This window comes from Peromyscus maniculatus, chromosome 11 (genome assembly GCF_049852395.1).
Source record: "Peromyscus maniculatus bairdii isolate BWxNUB_F1_BW_parent chromosome 11, HU_Pman_BW_mat_3.1, whole genome shotgun sequence".
Classification (NCBI taxonomy): domain Eukaryota; kingdom Metazoa; phylum Chordata; class Mammalia; order Rodentia; family Cricetidae; genus Peromyscus; species Peromyscus maniculatus.
The window spans coordinates 36142946-36163859 of NC_134862.1; the positions used below are offsets into that span (position 1 = coordinate 36142946).

Below are 20914 nucleotides of genomic sequence, written 5' to 3' on the forward strand. Positions count from 1 at the left end.
GTGATGCACGGATAGAAACAGTACAGGATATATCCACAGTGCTGATAACATCACCTGAGGGAGACACAGCTTTCATTCTAACTAAAAAAAGACACAGAACATGATTCTTTAAAGTGAGAGGAGGGACAAAGGGTGACTTGGATAACAGAGACGAGGGCAGGGAGCAGAGCAGGGATGGGCAGGAATTTCAAGGGCAAAGAGGACATACGGACAGTTGGATGCAGCTCAGTGCTAGCCATGTCAAGGGGGAGCCCTGTAAGAAAAGTCACAGGTGAGTCGTATAAGAGAATAACTTTTCTTAAGCAAAAGAAATCTCTAGGCTGGAAGATGACCCAGTGGATAAAGTATGTGTCCCCCAAGTGTGAAGGTTAGAGCAAGGTGGCTAGTTCCACTAGCCTGTTAAACAAGCTCTGGGTTCAGTGAAAGACTCTGTTGCAGGGAATACAGTGGAGATCGGTGGAGGAAGACACCGAATACCAACCTCTGGTCTTCACACTTCAGTACACACAGATGACTGCATCACACAAAGAAATTTTGTTTTGTTTTGTTTTTGAGCATTGCTTCTCTGTGTAACAGCCCTAGTTATCCTAGTACTCACTGTGCAGAGCAGGTTGGCCTCAAACTCACCAAGATCTCCCTGTCTCTGCTTCCCAAGTGCTGGGATTAAAAGCATGTGCCACCATGACCAGCTAAGAAAATTAATAATTTTTATTGCATACAGTCAATCATCCTTTTACTTATCAATTAGAATTCTGAATGAAGAACAACATGGTAAGATTTAATTCATAATATAACATCATTCAAATATGGTCTTGATACCATCATACAACCAGAAAAGCAGGCAGTAAACGTACGTATGTAAAAGTGTTCATACTTTTGACCATTAAGAGCATCTTAATTCATGCAGTAAAGAAGACATGAGGTTAATCATCTATCTTGTCATTTTGGTTTTCCCAGGAGCTTCTTGCTTTTCAGCCTTGGTGGGATAGTATCATAAACTTGAAAGGACCTAGAATCTCCCAGGAGACAAACTGGGCACATTTACAAAGGACTTTCTAGAGTAGGTTAGTACAGGTGGGAACACACATCCAGAAGGGGGATGACTCCATTCCATGGACTCGGGTCCTGGGCCGAATACAGAGGAGGAAGTGAGCTGGGCAGCAACATTCACCTCTCCACATTCTAACTACAGCTGCAATGTGACCAGCTAACACATACCCCTGAACCCTGACTCCCCACTCTGATAGACCATACTTGGTGTGAGCCAAGATAAACTTCTGCTTCCTTGAGTTGTTTTTCTGTCAGATATTTTGAAACATCAATGTAGGGGAGGGGAACCTGCACTTCAGAAATACACTTACTCTGTATGGACCCACTCTAAAGAGTTAAACTTCCCTCCAACTCCCACATTTTATGCAGCCATAAAATCAGCCATAACCCGAGCAGGAAAAATAGAATTACTAATGATATCGAGACGATGAAGAGATGAAGCATAATCTTGTAGTGGGTAGCCATTCCAGCTTTGATCTGGAAGTTCCAACCCCCACTGAGGCTTCGGTAACTGTCACACCTATAAGGCGGGGCTAAGAAAGGATACTGAAGACCGGAGATCAGGAGGGGCGAGCTCTCTGTTCCTGGACCCTGGATGGTTGACTGAGCAGAGCTCCAGAGAACACTGCTGGACTGCAATACACCTTCCCCAGACCCAGCAACCGCATGGTGCCTCACAACCATCTGTAATGAGATAATCTCAACAAGATGGTGTATTTGGGTACACACATACTAGGGTCAGGGTCAGTCGGACATGGGGGCCCCATGGCAAAGACTGAAAGGAACTGACCTCCTGGTTTCAGATCATTGGGTGAGTGAGATGTATAGCTTTTCTTAGCCAATGGGGAGCAAGAAAGGCCGTTAAAAGGTAGATGTTTAATGTCATGTAAAACTGTGAAGGGGTGTAACAAAGCAGACTTCAGAGGGATAACAGGTCTATGTGAGTTTTAAAGAGAAAAACCAAATCCTAGTGATACCAGGACAAGGAATACATCCTTGGTGTGGGTTCAGGAAGCCAGAGACTACCATAAAGAAGCAAAGACAGCATCTGATATGAACATGGCAGCATCATTCATGAACAATGGTTCCATGCCCTGGGGAGGTCTATTCAGCCTCACTGTCTTTCCGACTTAACAAGCTTCCAGAAAACCATTTCCACATAGGTAATTTAATACATGATCATGATGATGATGATGATGATGATGATGATGATGATGATGATGATGATGATGATGGGACTGAGCAAGACAGTCAAGACTTTGGCTAACAAACAAACTGGGTGGTAGACCTGCTGTCTTTAGACAGCTGCCTAATTCAGAGAGAGTCTTCACAGACCAGTCTTCCCATTGAATTTCCCTGGTCTGAAGGCTCATTTCTCAACTTAACTTAGGAAATGCTTCATTTACTTGGCCAACAAGCTCTTTGAAAAAGTCAGTGACACATTCGTCAACTTTAGTCACAGATCTTTCTCTGCTGTTACATCAATTGATCACAATTTAACAGTAGCTATTAATTATTCTATCCTCCTGGGAATTCTTGGAAATCGATTTTATTAAGTGCCTTCATACTTAACTGAATTCTTAAATTCCCATTTCTTTGCTTTGGAGTCTGTATATTCTGTCCATAAAAGGGTGGCAGGTCGGTCTCTCAGCAGTCTGGACTTGTAGAGCTATGCTCTGAAACATCTTTCAGATTCAAGTGGCCTTGGGTTTATGTTTGTGCCTTTTATCTACACCACTCTGTTCCCACAAGGACCAACGAAGAACTAATGTATTTTATAGCTGATTTAGTTCTGGGTCATGGAAATTCTGTTTCTCTTCATTCACTATTACACAAGATTCAGAGGTCCTTCTTCATTTGTCTCCAGTCTTGAACCTCTGGTATATTTCACATAAAGGTTAACCCCTGCCATGTTTTCTCTTCAGGTTTCTCTTACATCATGCCTACATATTCTACAGTGTATTCTACCTTCTGACACACTTATTTTTCTTAGCACATTTTAATTATACATAATGGCTTCACTGTGAGATTTTCATCCACATATATAAAGTATTTTGATCACCTTCACCTTCTGTTCTGTCCTTCTCTCCCCACTGATTATCTTCTTTTTCTCAACAAGGTCCCTTGTACTTTCAAGTCCTTTTTGACATTACGCATAACCAGTTCAACATCATTAGAGCTGCTTGTAAGGTCATGGGGGAAAGAGTTATTTACAAGACCATAGGAAACTTACCCAAAGCTACACCACTGAAGAAAATGTCTCTTTCCCTGACTGATATTAACTGACTGGCTATAGGTCCTTGGGGAAGGGTGGAGCTTTGAGAGCCCATCCTTCTTCCCTGACAGACTACTGTGGTGGTATTGTGTTCACCAAAATATTGTGTACCTTAATAAACTTACCTGGGGTCAGAGAACAGACAAGCCACTAGTCAGTGATAGCACACGCCTTTAATCCTAGTATTCCAGAGACAGAAATCCCTCTGGATCTCTGTGAGTTCAAGGCCACATTGGAAATAGCCAAGCATGGTGACACGCCTTTAATCCCAGAAAGCCAGCCTTTAATCCCAGGGAGTGGTGATAGACAGCAGAAAGATATATAAGGCGTGAGGACCAGAAACTAGAGGCATTTGGCTGGTTAAGCATTTGGCTGGTGAAGCTTTCAGGCTTTGGAGCAACACAGTTCAGTTGAGATTCATTCGGGATGAGGACTCAGAAGTTTCCAGTCTGAGGAAACAGGACCAGCTGAGGATCCGGCGAGGTGAGATAGCTGTGGCTTGTTCTGTCTTCTGATCTACCAGCATGGACCCCAATAACTCGTCTCAGGTTTGATTTTATTAATAAGAACTTTTAAGATTCATGCTACAGACTACTGATGGGCTCAATTTGTGTAGGTTTTGTGCAGGTAACCAGAGAGGCTATGAGCTAATGTGTAAAGACTATGTCCTGCCCAGAAGATGGCATTCCACAGCACTGAATTCTTTCTGCCTGCCCTGTCTTTCATGTTTGCTGAGCCTTATGTCCATGTCATCTCTCCTACTCTCTGTGTTTAGCTCCACTTTTTTAGAACCACATATCACCCTATCATTGGCTAAGTACGCCACATACACCCATGTCCCATCTCCTCTAAAATGCTGTTGGGTTGAGAAGAGGACCAAGCCTTGTGCTTGGTAAGGACCTGCCCATCTCGGTAGCACACTCCTGTGTGGTCCCAAACTATGCAGTAGGCACTTGCTAAGTGTAGCTGAATCCTCCTGACTTAGAACCCCACCACTTTTTCTTCAGCTGACAGCCAGTAACCACTCTTAGTCTTAATCCTGGCACCGAGGATAATATACAATGTTCTTTATTTTTAAACCGTCATACAGTTTACTGTGTTGTTTTTATTCCCTGTCTACAGATTTCTCCCCACAGCCCAGAGAATGAAAAATCCAACTTGATATTCGTCTCATCTGATCAGTCCCTTTCACTCATTAATTATTAAGTCATAAATTTCATTTCATCTAGGACTCTCCTTCCAGAGCATTTGGAATTGCATTTATTAAGATTGCACATTTTCTGTTCATTCTGTTCAACCCCCTTGGTTTTGTAGATCAGTGAGAGAGGGAAAAAAAACCTATTTAGACTAGGAATCTTTATATTCCTGTCTTTCCTCGGTGAATGGGTGTAATTATGTGTATGGGAAATTAGAGTGTTTGCTATGATAATTATTCACTCTTCTAAAATAAGAGAATAATTATAATGTCAACATCTGACTGTACAAGTTACTGCTGAAGCGTTTAAGTCTGCCACAAAGTGGCTTGCAGGATCCTGGCAATTAATATTAATTTTCCACAAATGCTTTTTATTCATCTGGAGAACATTCCAGATGGCCTTCCCACTTCCCATTGCCTTGCAGAGATTTTTCTTTACATAGAACTGTTTCTTCAAACAAAGCTTTGAGAACAACTGGCCTGCTGTTTACAGGACTGGCTTCTAGTGTTTCAGAGCAGACAGATTAGAGGAGGAATTTCACACTTTTTAAAATGCTTTCCAGAAGTTCGCCTGATGTTGTTAGGAAATGCATACTTTCACATTTCATCATGAAAAGGTCGGTTAGAACAGTTAAAAGATCGTCATGGAATTGTGAGCTAGCTACAGTTCAATGCTTTAGTGTTCTCTTTCACAGAATCAACAACCTTAGAAGAGGGTAAAGATATTATATACTGAAAACTCAGTTTGTGCCAATCTTGGAGGTAAGCTTTATGGAAATATCATTCTATTTAAAAAATCATTAAACATTAAGATATGTGTTGAGTAAACACAGTTCATCAATTAAAAAAAGGGAAATGTATTATCTTAAAAAAAATCTAAGTAACCATTTATACATGTATGCATGTATACACATGTGTGCATATGTCTGTAGAAGTCAGAGGTCAAATTTGGGTGTTTTTCATGACCACTCTCTACCTTATATTTTGAAACTGGGTCTCTCAGTAGCCTGGAACTCCCAAATTAGGCAAGGCTGGCTGGTCAGAAAGCCCTGGGAATCTTCTGTCTCTGCCTCCCTGGTGCTAAAATTTGGGGCTAGTCTTTTTGTTTGTTTGGTGTTTGGTGTTTGGTGTGTGTGTGTGTGTGTGTGTGTGTGTGTGTGTGTGTGTGTGTATGTGTGTTCTGGGATTGCACTGAGGTCCTTATGCTAGTGAGGCAACCTCTTTACATACTGAACTATCTCCCCAGTTCACTGGATGGCTCTTTTCAAAGTATACTTGGCCCTTGATCAACCATGTAAATGAAGGATAATGTCATGCCATAGGACTAGTCCCCAGTGACAGCAGTTGTTAGCAAATGAAGACATGATAAATACCATTCATAAAAAATACGCCAGCAGCAACTGGAGTCCACACTAACAGAACATCTGCCTAGAGTGCAGCCGGACACCAAAGCTCACTGAGGAACTGGACATGGTGTGTCTACAGGTCTACTGGGAATACTTTAATCGAGTGTTGGGAACCATGCTGAGAGGGGCCTGCTTTGTAATCCCTAGCTTCTCCCTAGTCCCCACTCCTGGCTGAATGCTTAGCTCTCTCTCATTCACAAGTGGTTTCTTCTGGAACATTCTGTCAGACCTGACTGAACACAGCAGGAGCTATTTTACGGATGGAAACATTAGTACCTTTCCCTTGCTAAAGAACTTCCAATCAAAGGGAAACAGAAATCTTGGGAAAGTGCTTTAGAGTGGTGAGAACAAAGAGGTGCTTACAGATGTTTATTTTTCTAGGGTGATCAGGTGCATCCCAGGTCTCTCTAACTAAACACAAAGGTCAACCCACTCCTAAAGTATGGAAGAAGAAGAAGGGGTTCATCAGGACAGGGAACAGGATGACAAAGGGTGACAGGGATGAAAATGATCAAAGGTCCTTATACGTATGTATGAAACAGCCAAAGAACAATAATTGATTAAAATAACAAAAGCATGCCTCCTGGTACCTTATTGAAAATATGCCAGCTCCTGCACCAGGGATGATCTTACATTTTTAATTGCATTGTAACATTCTTGAAATCACTGCATTTCCTTAGTGTGTGTGTGTGTGTGTGTGTGTGTGTGTGTGTGTGCGCGTGCGCGCGCGCACACACGCGCGCGCTTGTGCCACAGTACACCAGCCAGAGGGTGACTTGTGTGAGTAGGGTTTCACTTCCACCAGTGGGAAAACATGGAGGAATTGAGAAAACAATTACAGGACAAGCTCAATGAGTGAAAATGAAAGGAAGCGGGGATAGTTATCCCTAACATTACAAATGACGATTAGATATGAAGACCGGCTGAGTTCTGAGCATGCTCCTCATGGTAGAGGCAGTCGCCACAGCACTGACGAACAACACGAGACAGTGGACAGTGGGTGCCCTGCTCAACCGGTCCTTTTCGTTATTTATTTCTTTTGTGATTATGCAGCACCTAAGGCAATGAGCACACGTGTAGGGGAGCGGGGGTTGTGTGCAGACAATCTGACTCGGTGGTCTTGAACTCAGGGGCCTCGCTTGGGAGTCTTTTCTAGTAAATTTTCACACCTACTACTGAACCAGCGGGTGGAGATTTAAGTCTCTCCCGTCTAAGACCTTGTTAGAGTCTGTAGAGTGTAAAAAGTTTAAGTGTGTGTGTATGTGTGTGTGTGTGTGTGTGTGTGTGTGTGAGAGAGAGAGAGAGAGAGAGAGAGAGAGAGAGAGAGAGAGAGAGAGAGAGAGAGAGAGAGAACAAGAATATTAAGAATATTACATGTGCCCTTGCCAGATGACTTAGTGGGTCAAGGCACTTGCCTTTAAGCCTAATGGCCTAAGTTCAAACCCTGGAACCCACCTGGTGGAAGTGAAACCCTACTCATACAAGTCACCCTCTGGCTGGTGTACTGTGACACAAGCACACACACACACACACAGAAAATGCAGTGATTTCAAGAATGTTACAATGCAATTAAAAATTTAAAAATGTAAGATCATCCCTGGTGCAGGAGCTGGCATATTTTCAATAAGGTACCAGACCTGACTACTCGAGACTTTCCAGGTTGCTGCCTCTGTTTCAACTCCGCAGCTAGACCCTTGATCATGAAACCTGACACAGATCATCAAAGAATGAATGTGTGTGTGTGTGTGTGTGTGTGTGTGTGTGTGTGTGTGTGTGTGTGTCCCAATCAAGCTACAACGATGTGTACACTTGGGAAGCTGAGGCGGGGAGATGGTAGTGAACTGAGGGGCCAAGACGGGACTGCAGAGGGGCACCGACTCAGAAAGAAGCACAAATGGGCAGGGAGGCAGGCAGTGTGGTCAGAGTCTGTGCAGCCCCCGTCAGTCAAGATCTACCATTGACAGGGGCCAATCCAAAGGGTTCTTTACATATGGGCAGGGAGGCAGGCAGTGTGGTCAGAGTCTGTGCAGCCCCCGTCAGTCAAGATCTACCATTGACAGGGGCCAATCCAAAGGGTTCTTTACATATGGGCAGGGAGGCAGGCAGTGTGGTCAGAGTCTGTGGAGCCCCCGTCAGTCAAGATCTACCGTTGACAGGGGCCAATCCAAAGGGTTCTTTTTCTATGAAGTGATCCTCTGCTTTTGTTGTTTTTCTATTCAAATTGTTTACACTCCAGCCTTGGTGCTGGGTAACTTCGGGTTATTGAGAAACAGCCCACTTGATCCCCCTTCCCCCACACTGAATGAAATGTGATAGCAGCCATCCAGGATGAAAACTTCAGTTTGAGGTTTGGAGAAGGGATAACGCCTTTGGGAGCTCTGAAAACATCTAAAATCTGGGCTCGTCAGTGTGCCGGGAACAAATCTGCTCTCTATCCCCGCGATGACATCGCTGCGCAGAGGCACCAGGTTCATATAATAGAGAATCACATCTTAGCCTTTAGTGCTGAGCCATTGGCCAGTGCCTCTCCCCATTCTCAGAAAGGCCTGTGTCCTGGAGGGCGGGAGAAGGACCTCCACAGTCACTGGCTGCCACAGTTACCTAGTACCTCAACTCAACAATTTTCAAAGAGCCAGCTTCATGTCTAGCTAACTTGACCATTACATAGTTTTGATTATTGATCATAGCATACAGACAAATGACTGCTGAGTCTTTGCCGTGGTGTGAGGATTGACTTTAAATTATTGGTTCTGATAGTAACTGTTCCCCAAGCATCCAGATGTATGAGATCAGTCCCCAGTGTCCTCTAGAAGGTACTGTAGACCTTTAGAGGTGGGATCTAGGGACACATACTTGGAGGTCACTGAAGGCATCTCTCAAGGAAATTGTGGGACTTCCACCAGCTCTGTCTCCCTACTTCCTGGGTGCAGATGTGGGTGCTCCCTTGTAAACTGACCTCTGGCCATAATGCCCCACCCTCATCACAGGCCTAAACACATGAGGTCCACACGATCTTGGATTTGAACTTGCAGACTTTTAAATATCTTTTACTTTGTAACTGGCCCATATCTAGTATATCACTGTAGTTTTGAAAAGATAACTAATATAGTCAGATAAATGCATATTTTCTTTACCCCAAAGTCTCTAATAACAGTCTCCAAGATTTCATGCTGACAGATGTCAGCTCTTCCAACGCTTTTCTATATAATTTTTTCCAAAGCTGACAAAAAAAAAATTTTAAGTTTAGACACTCATTAAAAGCAAACAGGGCTGGGAAGACGGCTCAGTCAGGAACGTGACTGCTTGCAAATGTGTGGACCTGACTTCAGATCCCCAGAAGCCATACAAATATGCCAAGCAAGGAGCTGGAGAAACGGCTCAGTGGAGAGAAGCACTTGGTTACCATCCAGGACAGGTAACCTGAGCCAGGTGCAGGGGAATGTCTAGGACCCTAGTATTCCTACAACGTGATAGGATGTGGACACAGGACCATCAGCCGGAAGTGTGCGAGCCTACAGTATGCTGCACAGTGGCAGAAACCAGAGAAACTCTGCCTCAACAAGGCAAGAACTGACCCCCAGACGTGGCCCTCTGGCCTACAAACCTACACATGGCACATTTGCCCACACTCACATACCCATGTGTGCATGTGTGCTTGGGTACTCATGCATGCACACACACACACACACACATAATAATAATAATAATAATAATAATAATAATAATAATAATAATGATAATAATGATAATAATGATAACAATAATAATAATAAATAAAATCTGTAAGTGCTAGGGGAGGCAGGGAGTGCTTGTAATATCAGCTTATAGTCCCAGCCATGGTGAGATGGGATTCAGAGACGAGAAGACTTCTGGAAACTCGCAGGTCCCTGGCCTGGCATGCAAGGTGAAGTTTCAGGCCAATGAGAGACCTTGTTTTCAACAAAAAAGGTAGAAGGCCCCTGAGGACTGACATCATGCTTGCACTCTCCACCACAGAAACGTGCAAGTGCACACACATGTGCACATGCACACATAAAGAGACAGGAATGGAGAGAGAGCTTGGTGGTTAACAGTGTTTGCTGCACTTCCAAAGAACCCAAATCCAGTTCCCAGTACTAATGTGGGGCAAATAACAACTCTCTGTAACTTCTGCTCCAGGGGGATCCAACACTTCTGGTCTCTGGGGGTACCTATACACATGTGTACACACCCATACACAAACATACATACACATAATTAAAAATTAAATAACTTTTAAAAAAAGAACAATAGCACATATCTCAGAATGGAGAGTAAAACCCTTTAATTGTACAGAATAGAGAAGAAAAATTCCACCTGCTTTCATGTTCTATGTCTAAGTTCAGTCAATCTTCCTGCCCAGTCATTCATCCCATCTTTTCCCTCACAACTAAGATGGTTTAGGGGAGAAGAGTGAGTGAGCAGTCTGGAACGTGTGCAGCAGCCCTTGGGTCCTGCCATTTACCAGTAATTCCCCAGATCGTGTGTTTGGCTCATATTTTAAAAGACTTCAAAACTTCAGATGTCCTTTTGTCTGCTCTCCATTGATTGCTGTTAAAACTAAATGTTTTTCACTCAGTAATCAATACTTTCTTACAAAAATACACCCAGGCATTGACAAACAACTCCGTGGCTGATTGCAGCTTTCCTGAGAGTGGACAGCATGAAAAACTACTCTCTGCAAGTATGAGAAAAGATCACACCGGTTCTGGTGCTTATTACAATATTTACATGGTCCTTACAGCTGGATCACTCCACTGTAGCCAGACTTTATTAAAGCAGACAGCTACTGAATCACAAGCTCTCAGAGAATAACAATTAACATGCTTGGTCCTTCATTATGTTTCCAGGCATGGCAACCATCAGGCTCGTGCTCACGCACCCATTTGCACACATTCTCTTCTGATGAAGTCATTAAAAGCAACAGCTACAGAGAATGAAGAAGAGGTGCTGGTAGGAAACAGAAACACTAATGACTTTGTTTCATAAAAATCATTGTTCCAGACTCGGTTCTCAGACAGCAAGCACCTGCTTTCAAAATTAACTTGCTGGACTTGGAGGTCCCCGCACAGGAGCATGCATGATCTGGGACTCTCACACATTCTGAAAGATAAATTCTCTGACCTTTTAAAACATTTGCTGGGTGTGGTGGCGCACGCCTTTAATCCCAGCAGTGGGAGGCAGAGACAGGTGGATCTCTGAGTTCGAGGCCAGCCTGGTCTCCAAAGTGAGTTCCAGGAAAGGCCCAAAGCTACACAGAGAAACCCTGTCTCAAAAAAGAAGGAGGAGGAGGAGGAGGAGGAGGAGGAGGAGGAGGAGGAGGAGGAGGAGGAAGAAGAGAAGAAGAGAAGAAGGAGGAGAAGAAAGAAGAAGAAAGAAGAAGAAGAAACATTTGCCCTAGGCCAGCAGGATGTTCTTAATGAAATTGGGAGCAGGACTCCATGCAGGCATGCAATGTCCATACATGTAAGAATGGGACATACATGTAACTTGTATCTTTCTCGCCTTCCAATACCACTTCACTCAAACACCATGTTCCAAAAGTGCACAGTTCTGCTCTCCATTGGTAGGCACTCAGTGGTTATGGCTAAATTAAATTGGGAGTGATATCAAACTCTTCCAGACACAACAAACAAAAACAAGACACTTTTCCATGCATTCCTTAAGTCAGTTATAGGATGTCTCCAAGTTTATTAGCAAGGAAGGATTCTGGAAATGATGACTTTGAACCATTTGAATCTGTATGCTGCAACCATTACAAACAGCAAGAAAAGTATTTGCAATTTTTATTAGTAGCAGTTGATAATTCCATGCCCCTCAGTGAAAATGGTTGCATTACAGTGAGGCAACTCAATGATCCAGCCCCAAAGTTTCTCAAACAATGGCTTTCTTGTCCCAAGAGAGTTCCAAGATAGACATAGCTCAAAATTGCCACCAAGTGTAACCAAGCATTGGTCAGTCACAGCCACCAGCATTCACTAAATATTTATGCTTAAGGTTTAGGTACTATAGGGAAAAGCATTCAGACTGTGAGCAAGGAGGCTGAAAGCCTGTGGTGGGCACCTCGATGCAGACTCTTGTTATTTTCTCAATCTCGATATACAAGCTTATTTATCTCTTCATAATGTAAAAGGGAACGAATTACTCACTGATGTTCTCATGACAAACAAGAGTGGCATGCACAATGGATGCCAATGGGCATCTGATCATATGAAAAAACAATTCTAGAATATACAAAATTGGAATCACTTCTGAATCCACTGATATAATTTAAAATACCAATAAACTCCAGGGCCTTCCTTACAATCTCTTATGGAGAAGCGGCTTTAGATGTAACTGTGGCCACCTAGAAATCAACTTCACAATTATATACCCCAACGGCTCTGCCCACATAGGAATGGGCAATACCTTCATTCCCAGCCAGGAACAGCCTGACCTTTCACACTGTACATCTTAGTTAGGAGGTGGGAAACCCCAAAGAAGGAATATCGACAATCATGTCTGTTGATCCAATTTATTTATTGAAATATCTGACTTATTCAAACGAGTGCTTCTAAGCCCCACTTAGGCTAATCTTCCATTGCTGGCATTATTTATTTTGCACCGTGAAGCCAATCTTCGCTCTTGGAAGCCTGGGCACCAAGGGGAGGGACAGTAAGTTTTAATGGGTGCAGTTAGATCTTGAAATTTTTTATCTGAAAAACCATAAAGCTTTTAAAAATGAATTTGCGGGTGTAATTGAGCCTCTAATAGCTGCTACTGATAGTAATTAAGGAAATCTCATTTCCCTAAATTAAACATAATGAAATGTTTTTCAAGATCAAATAAAACCAGAAAATGCTATCAGGGTGATAGGATTTTGCTCTGAAAGTGGTGTTCTGGAGTCTGCAGAGAAGCCTCAGTTACTAGCAAAAGCTCATGGTGAAGAGGGTTATGGGCAATGTGGAGACCAGCTCTACAGCATCGTATCTGCTTTTATTGGTGGATAATGCATCCAAAACCCAATATAGTGCCTGCTTCACACTGGGTGCTCATGAAAACGTAACAGGCATCCTGTACGACTTTTCCATTAGTGCCTTCAAAGAGTTTGTTGTTTAATTAAATGTTGTCAGCATCTCCTCGGCTCAACCTATGCATTCACCAGGCTTAATGCTTAATTTCTCCATTAGTTTCGCTTTTCTTCAAGTGAAAATAGCATTCGAGAGCCACAGTGACTACATTAACCTGGCCTCTTTTAACACAGAGGGGGTGCTTCAAGGCCTGACTCTGAGATCAGAGACAGCTGAAACAAAAATACCATAGACTGGATGACATTATCACATGGAAATTTATTTCCACAGGTTTGAAGTCTGGGAAGTTCAAGGTCGGGGGAGGGGTGCCGATTTCAGGTCCTGGAGGGGGCACTTTCTGTTTGCACAGAGAAGCCCTGGCTTATCCCCACATGGTAAGGCAAGAAGTAAACCCTCTAATGTGCCCCTTTTGGTAAAGACACAGTGACAGAGGGCTAGCAAGATGGCTCACTCGGCAGGGAAAGGGCCTGGTCATTAAGGCCGTGGCCCTGAGTTTGAACTTCAAACCCATCTGGTGGAAATACAGAACAGATTTCACCAGGTTGTCCTCTAGAGACCTCCCCATGCTGGAAAGTCACACAGGCAGGCACATGCACACACACACACACACACACACACACACACACACACACACACAATAAATAAATAAATAAATAAATAAATAAATAAATAAATAAATAAATAAATAAATAAATAAATAGGTTTTGCATCATCATTGTTTTATAAATAGACACTGTGAAGGTCGATCTTGACTTCCAACCTGACTCATCCAAATTCCCATCCTATTCAATAGCTTCCCATCATCTAAGTATCTAACACACTCACACACACACACACACAAAAAAAAAAACCCAAAACAAACGAACAACAACAACAAAATCTACTCAGTCATTGTGTGTGAGATCTTCTACAAACTGACCCCATTGATAAGGGTGCAAACTATTCTTATGCCATCATAGGTCCTCCCCATTTCAGGTGCATTTTCCCACACCCTCCACCCTGGCTGGGCTCTCTAACTCTGTCCCACCCTTCCCTCGGGAATGTGCCAAGTAGGCTGTTCCAAATCACTGCTATTTATTACTGTCAGAACCTAGCTGCTGTGCACCTGCCAACCCACAACACTTTGTTACTGTACTGTGTGCTTACTTTTTATTAACCGTGTGTGTGTGTGTGTGTGTGTGTGTGTGTGTGTGTGTGTGTGTGTATGCACTTACATGCACATGTGCATGTGGAGGTTAAATGGTAGTCTCAGTTGTCATCACTTAGACACAGTGATTGTGAACTCTAAGTATCGACCAGACACAACTTAGAATCCCCAGGAGAGTGTGATGGTGTCGTGTTTAGATCAGGCTGGCCTGTGTCATGTCTGTGGGGAGAACACACAGGTTACAGGTGTCACCATTCCCTAGGGTTGAGCCCTGGACTGCATGAGTATAGGGAAGAGGCTAAGGACTAGTGGGCATACATGAATTCACTTCTCTCTGCTCTTTACTGGAGATGGGAGTCACCACCTGGAAATCCCTGCCTTGCTTTCCTCACAATGATGGACCATAACCTGGAATTATGAGAAAAACCAACCAAAAGACAACAACAATAACAACAACAACAACAACAAAAAAAACCCACTTTCTTGCCTAAGTTGTTTTTTATTGGGATATTTTCATCAAAGCAAGAAAACTGAAACTCAACAGGCATCTTCTGCATTTTGCTTGAGACAGGATTTCTGGTTGGCCTGGACCTTCACCATGTTGGCAAGGCTTGCTAGCCAGTGAACTTCCAGGGACGCATCTGCCTCTGCCTCCCATCTTGCCAGCGCTAAGATTAGAAGCATATACCACCGCACCTCAGTTTGCACAGTGGTCTGGTGTGGTGTGATATTCTGATCGTGTTCTGACAAATAAAGCTTGCTTGGAGTCGGAGAAGCAGAGGAGCCACCAGTACTCTCCTACCTGCTCCATTCCTTCCTCCAAAAAGGCACTGGATCCCTCTCTGCACCCCACCCCCAGCCTTACTACTTCCTGTCCTATCTGTCTACAGTCCTCCAAAACCTCTGTGGTTAATTCTGGCCGGCTAGTGTCTAGCTCTGCCCTCTTCATTCCTCAGAACACGATCAAATGTCACACAACAGTCTGGGGATCACACTCAGGTTCTCACACTTGTGATGCAAGTGCTTTACACTACAGCTGTCTGCCTGACCCTCGTCACTCTTGTCCACTCATGTTTAAGATCATGAATGACAATGTGCATTTCAGTCCTCAATACACCCTTCTGAACTCACTTTGAATCGCCAGTTAAGGAAACACATTATGCTGCATTCATCCACTCCCTTGTTCCTAGAACAGTTGGCTTAGGTATTCCAATCTCAGAAGAATGGTGATTCTCCATTTGTACAACAATCCTGACCTCTCCACATAACCATCTCCTTATTCCTAGGTTAGATTGACCACCAGCCGCCAGTCTACATATCTTTAGTTTTTCCTATTTTTATCAAGATATTAGAATTTGGGGGAATAACATTTTCCAAAATATAATTTAGGTCAGCAGGGACTGGTTCAACAGCATAAAGTTGTGCCTTGCTGACTAGCAATCAATGAATTAATCAATCAACAACTATAGTTACTGAGGACCTGCGGATATACTAGGCACTTCAGATATACTGGAGGGTAGTTAAGGGACAAAAGACATGTGGCTTTTGCTCTTAGTGACTCTGGAAGATAGTATAATAAACCACACAGGACATCCATTCCTGAATCCCTAGAAACTGTAAATTTGGCAAAAGCAATTTTGCAGATGTCATTAATGTTATAGGTTTTAAAACAGAGAAATTATAAGAGTGGGACCAATCTAATCCAAGAGACTTTAAATTCAGGAAATTTCTCTGCTGGAGGCAGAAACAGGCCATGGGCAAGCAGGATTCTATGCATGAGATGGATTCATTGTGCTGAGTCACAGGCCCATACACAAGGACTAGAAAGAGGCCCCTAGCGTCAAAATGGCACCATCCTACCCTACAACACCATAAAACCAGATTCTGTCAACCACCTGGATGAGATTGGAAGCAATTATTCTCAGATGCTCTTAAAAAGAGCCCTGTTGGCCAACACCCTTAGTTCAGCCTCAGGAGATAAAACAAAGAAATCAATCAATCCAGCCCACATCTATCACCTGTAGAACCTGGGATATGCATGCTCATTCAAGCTTGTATTCTGAATATAAAATGCCCCTCTAGGCTCAGGTATGTGAACACCTGGGGCCCAGCTGCTGTTTGGAAGGTCATGAAATTTTAAGAGGTGTGGCCTCGCTGGAGAAAATGGGTCACTGGAGGGAGGTGGGCCTTGGGAGTTTATAGTCCAGCCTCCCGTGTCCCATTCAGTCTCTCTTCTCTGACTGTAGATGTCATGTGACTAGCCAGCTTCCTGCCCTGCTGCCTTGTTTTCCCTGCCTGCTGTGACATGAAAGACTGTATCTCCCACTAACAGGAGACAAAATAACCTTTTTGTCCTTTAAGTTGTTTTGTGTGTGTGTGTGTGTGTGTGTGTGTGTGTGTGTGTGTGTGTGTGTGTATTTTGTCACTACAATGGAGAGTAACAGAAGCACAGATGAGTATGGCGGCAACAGGAAATGAATACAAAGGTCTTGGGTATAACCCACACAGGGGCAGGATCCTGGAGTTACCTCCACCCTTAAGTGGAAACGGCCTGTTCTGGGGAGGAGCACTGGCATGGTCCTGTGCGGTATTGTCTGTTATTATACTGGGTATGGAACCCAGGGCAGTGCTTGGTAAGCCAGCCTCTCTCATTGGGTGCATCCCCAGGTTCCTACATGTTTTGAAAAGGATTGAGAGGAAGATACCATTGGAATGCCTTGTGGTAGCTGCAGAAGTTTTTATACAAGGAATAATATTCGGGTTAGGTGGGAAATGACCATCAGATAAAAAAGGTACAAGTTTCAAAAAGAGATGTGGAGTAAGCGGGGTGAATGGAGAGGAAGGGGTGGGGGCAGAGGCAGGCTGGCAGCAGTGGGCAGAGGCAAAAAGGAGCAGGTAAGCTGGTATGGCTGTGGTTCTGTCCCAGCTTCATTTCTGTTTCTATGATTTACAAAAAGGAAGAGGAAAAAAAAACTGACAAAGAATCTTCAGGGAGCAAAGGGCAACGGTTTCCTTGTCTCACAGTTCCAGGTTCTGTCCCATCATTGTAGGGAAGTCAATGTGGCAGGGATTCCATCAACTGATGAAGAACACAGAGCAGTGAATCAATGCGGACACGCCAGTGCTCAACTCCCCTCTCTCTTCCATTGAGCCCAGGCTTGACCAATGATGGTAATGTCCACATTCAAGATGTGTCTCCTCTCCTCCATTCAGTTGATCAAGATAGTCCTTGCCCAGACACACACACACAGACCAGCTTGACATAAACAATCCCTCACTGGCACTCTCTTCTCAGGCCACTCCGGTTGAATGGGGTTGACAAAACTAACCATTGCAGGTAAGCATGAATAAAAAAAAGGTCTATTAACTTAGTAGTAGTTTACGGCTTCTTAGGGACCACTCCAGTCAAAGTTGGGATGTGGAGAACAGAGCAGAGGACTCAGACATGCATATGATGGAGATATACCTGAGCCCTTCTCCTGGTCTTTACTCCCTCTGACCTTCAGTGGGGGCATGCCCACACTGATATGTGGGTAGGACTGCAGTGGGAGATTCCCTACAGGATGAGCCATAAAGGGTGCCGTCTCGTCTCAGGGGACTATAATCCTGATGACTTGGCACAGGAGAATTTCACTGCCTCATAGTTCTGGAGACCAGAACTCAGAAGCCAGGGTATCAGCAGGGCCCTGCTTTCTCTGAAGGCTCTCGAGAAGGGGCTGCCTCTCTGAGCTTCTGAAATCACAGCCACGACCTTCATGACATGGACTCTGTCAGCCATTGGCTCACCCTCCTCCAGTATGACCGCACTGCAATTAATTACTCTTCCCGGGATTATTTCTAAATAGGGGCAGATTCTGAGGTACACAGTGTTACTAATTCAATGTGCAGAACAACGGATAAAATTAAGCTTCAAAGTTGTGCACATAAAACAGCAACTCTGGCCAGCATCGAGAGTTCCAGAGCCAGGAATTTACCCTCCAGTGTGTTGAAATTGGTCCGTGTAATCACCAAAGTTACGCGATGGTTAACCCTGTCTCTTGAGGTGATCTAAAATTTCCTTAGGAAACAAACCTCTAAGCCTCTTTCTGTCTCCCCCCCTCTGTCTGTCTCTCCCTCCCTCCTTCCCTCCCTCCCTCCCTCTCTCTGATTTCCAACTGTGACCAGCTTCCCCAGACTCTTGCAGCCATGCCTTCCCAACTGAGCTGTGCTCTCAGACTATGAAAGCCCACAATCCCTTCCTTCCTTAAGTCACCTTTGCCGGGTGTCATCAGGGCAGCAAGAGAAGTAACTCATACAATTGACTAACTCTCACTGCTGCTGTTAATTTTTTGCTTAGAATTTTTACACAGAGTTCCAAGTCTGTCTCTGAACATGATCACACTTTGCCAGACTCTGCGGGAAAGCAAACTATTTAAGTCACCATGCAGTGAGGACTAACCTTAGATGCGCGTGCATCTAAGTAATGCATCTAAGAACAGATGCAAACGCAGCACTCCTAAAAACAACAGCTTTAAGACCATATTTACACTCTGCATATAGTAACACACCCCTAGCTCAATCTTTAGCTTCTTCCCAGTCTGCCCATCAACTCTGGCCAAGACTGTCTTCATCCTACAAGGTGAAATTCTTACCATTGGTAAGGTTCAGTCTTAGAAGCAAAGCTAGACATGCGCCACCTAGTGTCGGGATGTCAGAACTGGGGGTCAGCCATGCCCTCCGCTGGCAACCACCTGTAATAGCACTCAAAACTGTGCTCAAGCATGTCCCTTGGGTGACACTGATCTACCAGACAGAAGGTTTTCTTAATTTCCTGTAACATCCTTAAAATACAAGTTTAGCCCCGGGAGGCTTCCTACAATCCCCCCTCCTCCCTAAGGGGCGACCTGGCTCAGGTTTGTCCCTGTTCCTTCTTGGCCATTGCTTCTTCTCTCTTGTCCAGTTCATGGTTAGGGCCCCCAGACTACCTTCTACACTTGAAAATGTGTGTTTTCTACCCCCTCACTACAGGCCCAAAAAAACTGGGGACAAGTGACTAACCATGGTGCCTATTGGCATACCAAAAGTGCAGGATGGCCTCCAGGCTCACTCAGTACCTAGGGATCATCCCAGGTCTTCTCACCCTGCCCCTACCCTAAATTTCCCCAGCTTCGCTCTCTCTCTCTCTCTCTCTCTCTCTCTCTCTCTCTCTCTCTCTCTCTCTCTCTCTCTCTCTCTCTCTCTCTCTCCCCTCTCCTCTCCTCTCCTCTCCTCTCCTCTCCTCTCTTGGCTCTCGGTCTGCTTGCCACCCTATCTCTTGACCCTCTCTCTTGATCCTCCTCTCTTATACTCCCTCCCACACCAATTTCCTCTCGTGGCCTGATCCATTCTGCTGGCCGTGTTTGCTCTACTAGCCTCTCTCTCTGTTCTAGACTCTTCCAGATGCCTCTGGCTGGATTCTCCCTCATCCTTCCTAGCCACATAAAAACCTTCTCACCCACACCTTGCAGAAGTCATGTCCACATTTCATTCAACTAGCTCTTCAGAAAGGATGTCCTGCAAAAATCCATAAGGGGCTGGGAAGATGGCTCCGTGTGTCAAAGTGTTTGCTGCACGAGCTTGAGGACCTGATTTCAGATTCCCACCCTCCACACAAAAAGGCAGGTGTGCCATGCCTCCAGTCTGTAACCCCAGAACTCTGCAAGCTACACTCCAGGGTGTCAAAGACAAGAGGAGCCCTTGGGCTTGTTAACCAGCCAGTGGAGTTCTATCAATGAACTCCATGTTCAAACCTTACCTCAAAGAATAATGTGGGAAATGATTGAGGAGAAAAACCCATCATCAATCTCTGGCCTCCATCTGCACCCACAAGAGAAGGCATGCCCTCCCATAGGTGCATGCCAGTCCATAGCACAAGAACTTGCTACCACACTAAGAAAGGCCCAGAAAGACAGATTTTGAAGGTTGCTAGATAATTTCCATCAATGCCAAGAAGCAGTGTTCACAGAGACGTTTAAATTTTTTTTTAAAGAATCAGTCAATTACTGAATTTAAAATTCACATAAAGTACTGTGCTTTAACGATCTGCACAGGAAAACATCTTGAGGTTTCTTTTAAGTGTTACGCCCACATTTTTTTTAAGTTATAGCTTTGTGGGTTGAAAAAGAAATTGCTGAATTGAAAGCAGAAGTATAAACACCGTATTCTAAGCTCTAGCACCTTATTTATTTAGTTTATTCTTGGATAATTCCATACATAATTAGAAGACATTCTGGTCACACTCTCCCCTCCAATCTCTGCTATCCTCACCTACCTTGCCCCCACCCATTTCCATGGACTCTGTCATGATATGGTTTTTACTTTGTGGCCCACTGGGTTTAACCAGGACCAGCCTTACAAGCCTAGGTGTTAAGCTGTCCATTGGGACATGAGTAACTCACCAGTGGCCACACAGATAGACAATGGCTTCCTCTCCCCCAGCAGCCCTGGACTGCTATTAGCTCCCTCGGGAGTACAAGGACCCGTGACTGAATGTTTACTGACTCCACCTTGTGCTGTGAGTTCATGAGTATCATAGCCTTGCCATACCCACAGACAGCTTTTCATGGCCCTCCTCCCTGTCCATTAGTGCTTACCTCCTCCCATCCCCCTCTCCTGAGACATTCTCTTAGCCTTTGGGGGGGTGACATGGGTGCCCTACTTGATGGTGAATATTCAACTGTTATTAATTTGTGTGTGTGTGTGTGTGTGTGTGTGTGTGTGTGTGTAAGAGAGAGA

At 44.2% G+C, this 20914-nt stretch overlaps 1 protein-coding gene across 18 annotated transcripts in view; it reads right to left on the reverse strand.

Annotated features, from left to right (window-relative positions):
* The window catches only part of Nckap5 (NCK associated protein 5), a 934454-nt gene that overhangs the window by 488365 nt on the left and 425175 nt on the right, over positions 1-20914 (reverse strand). The window lies entirely within an intron of this gene.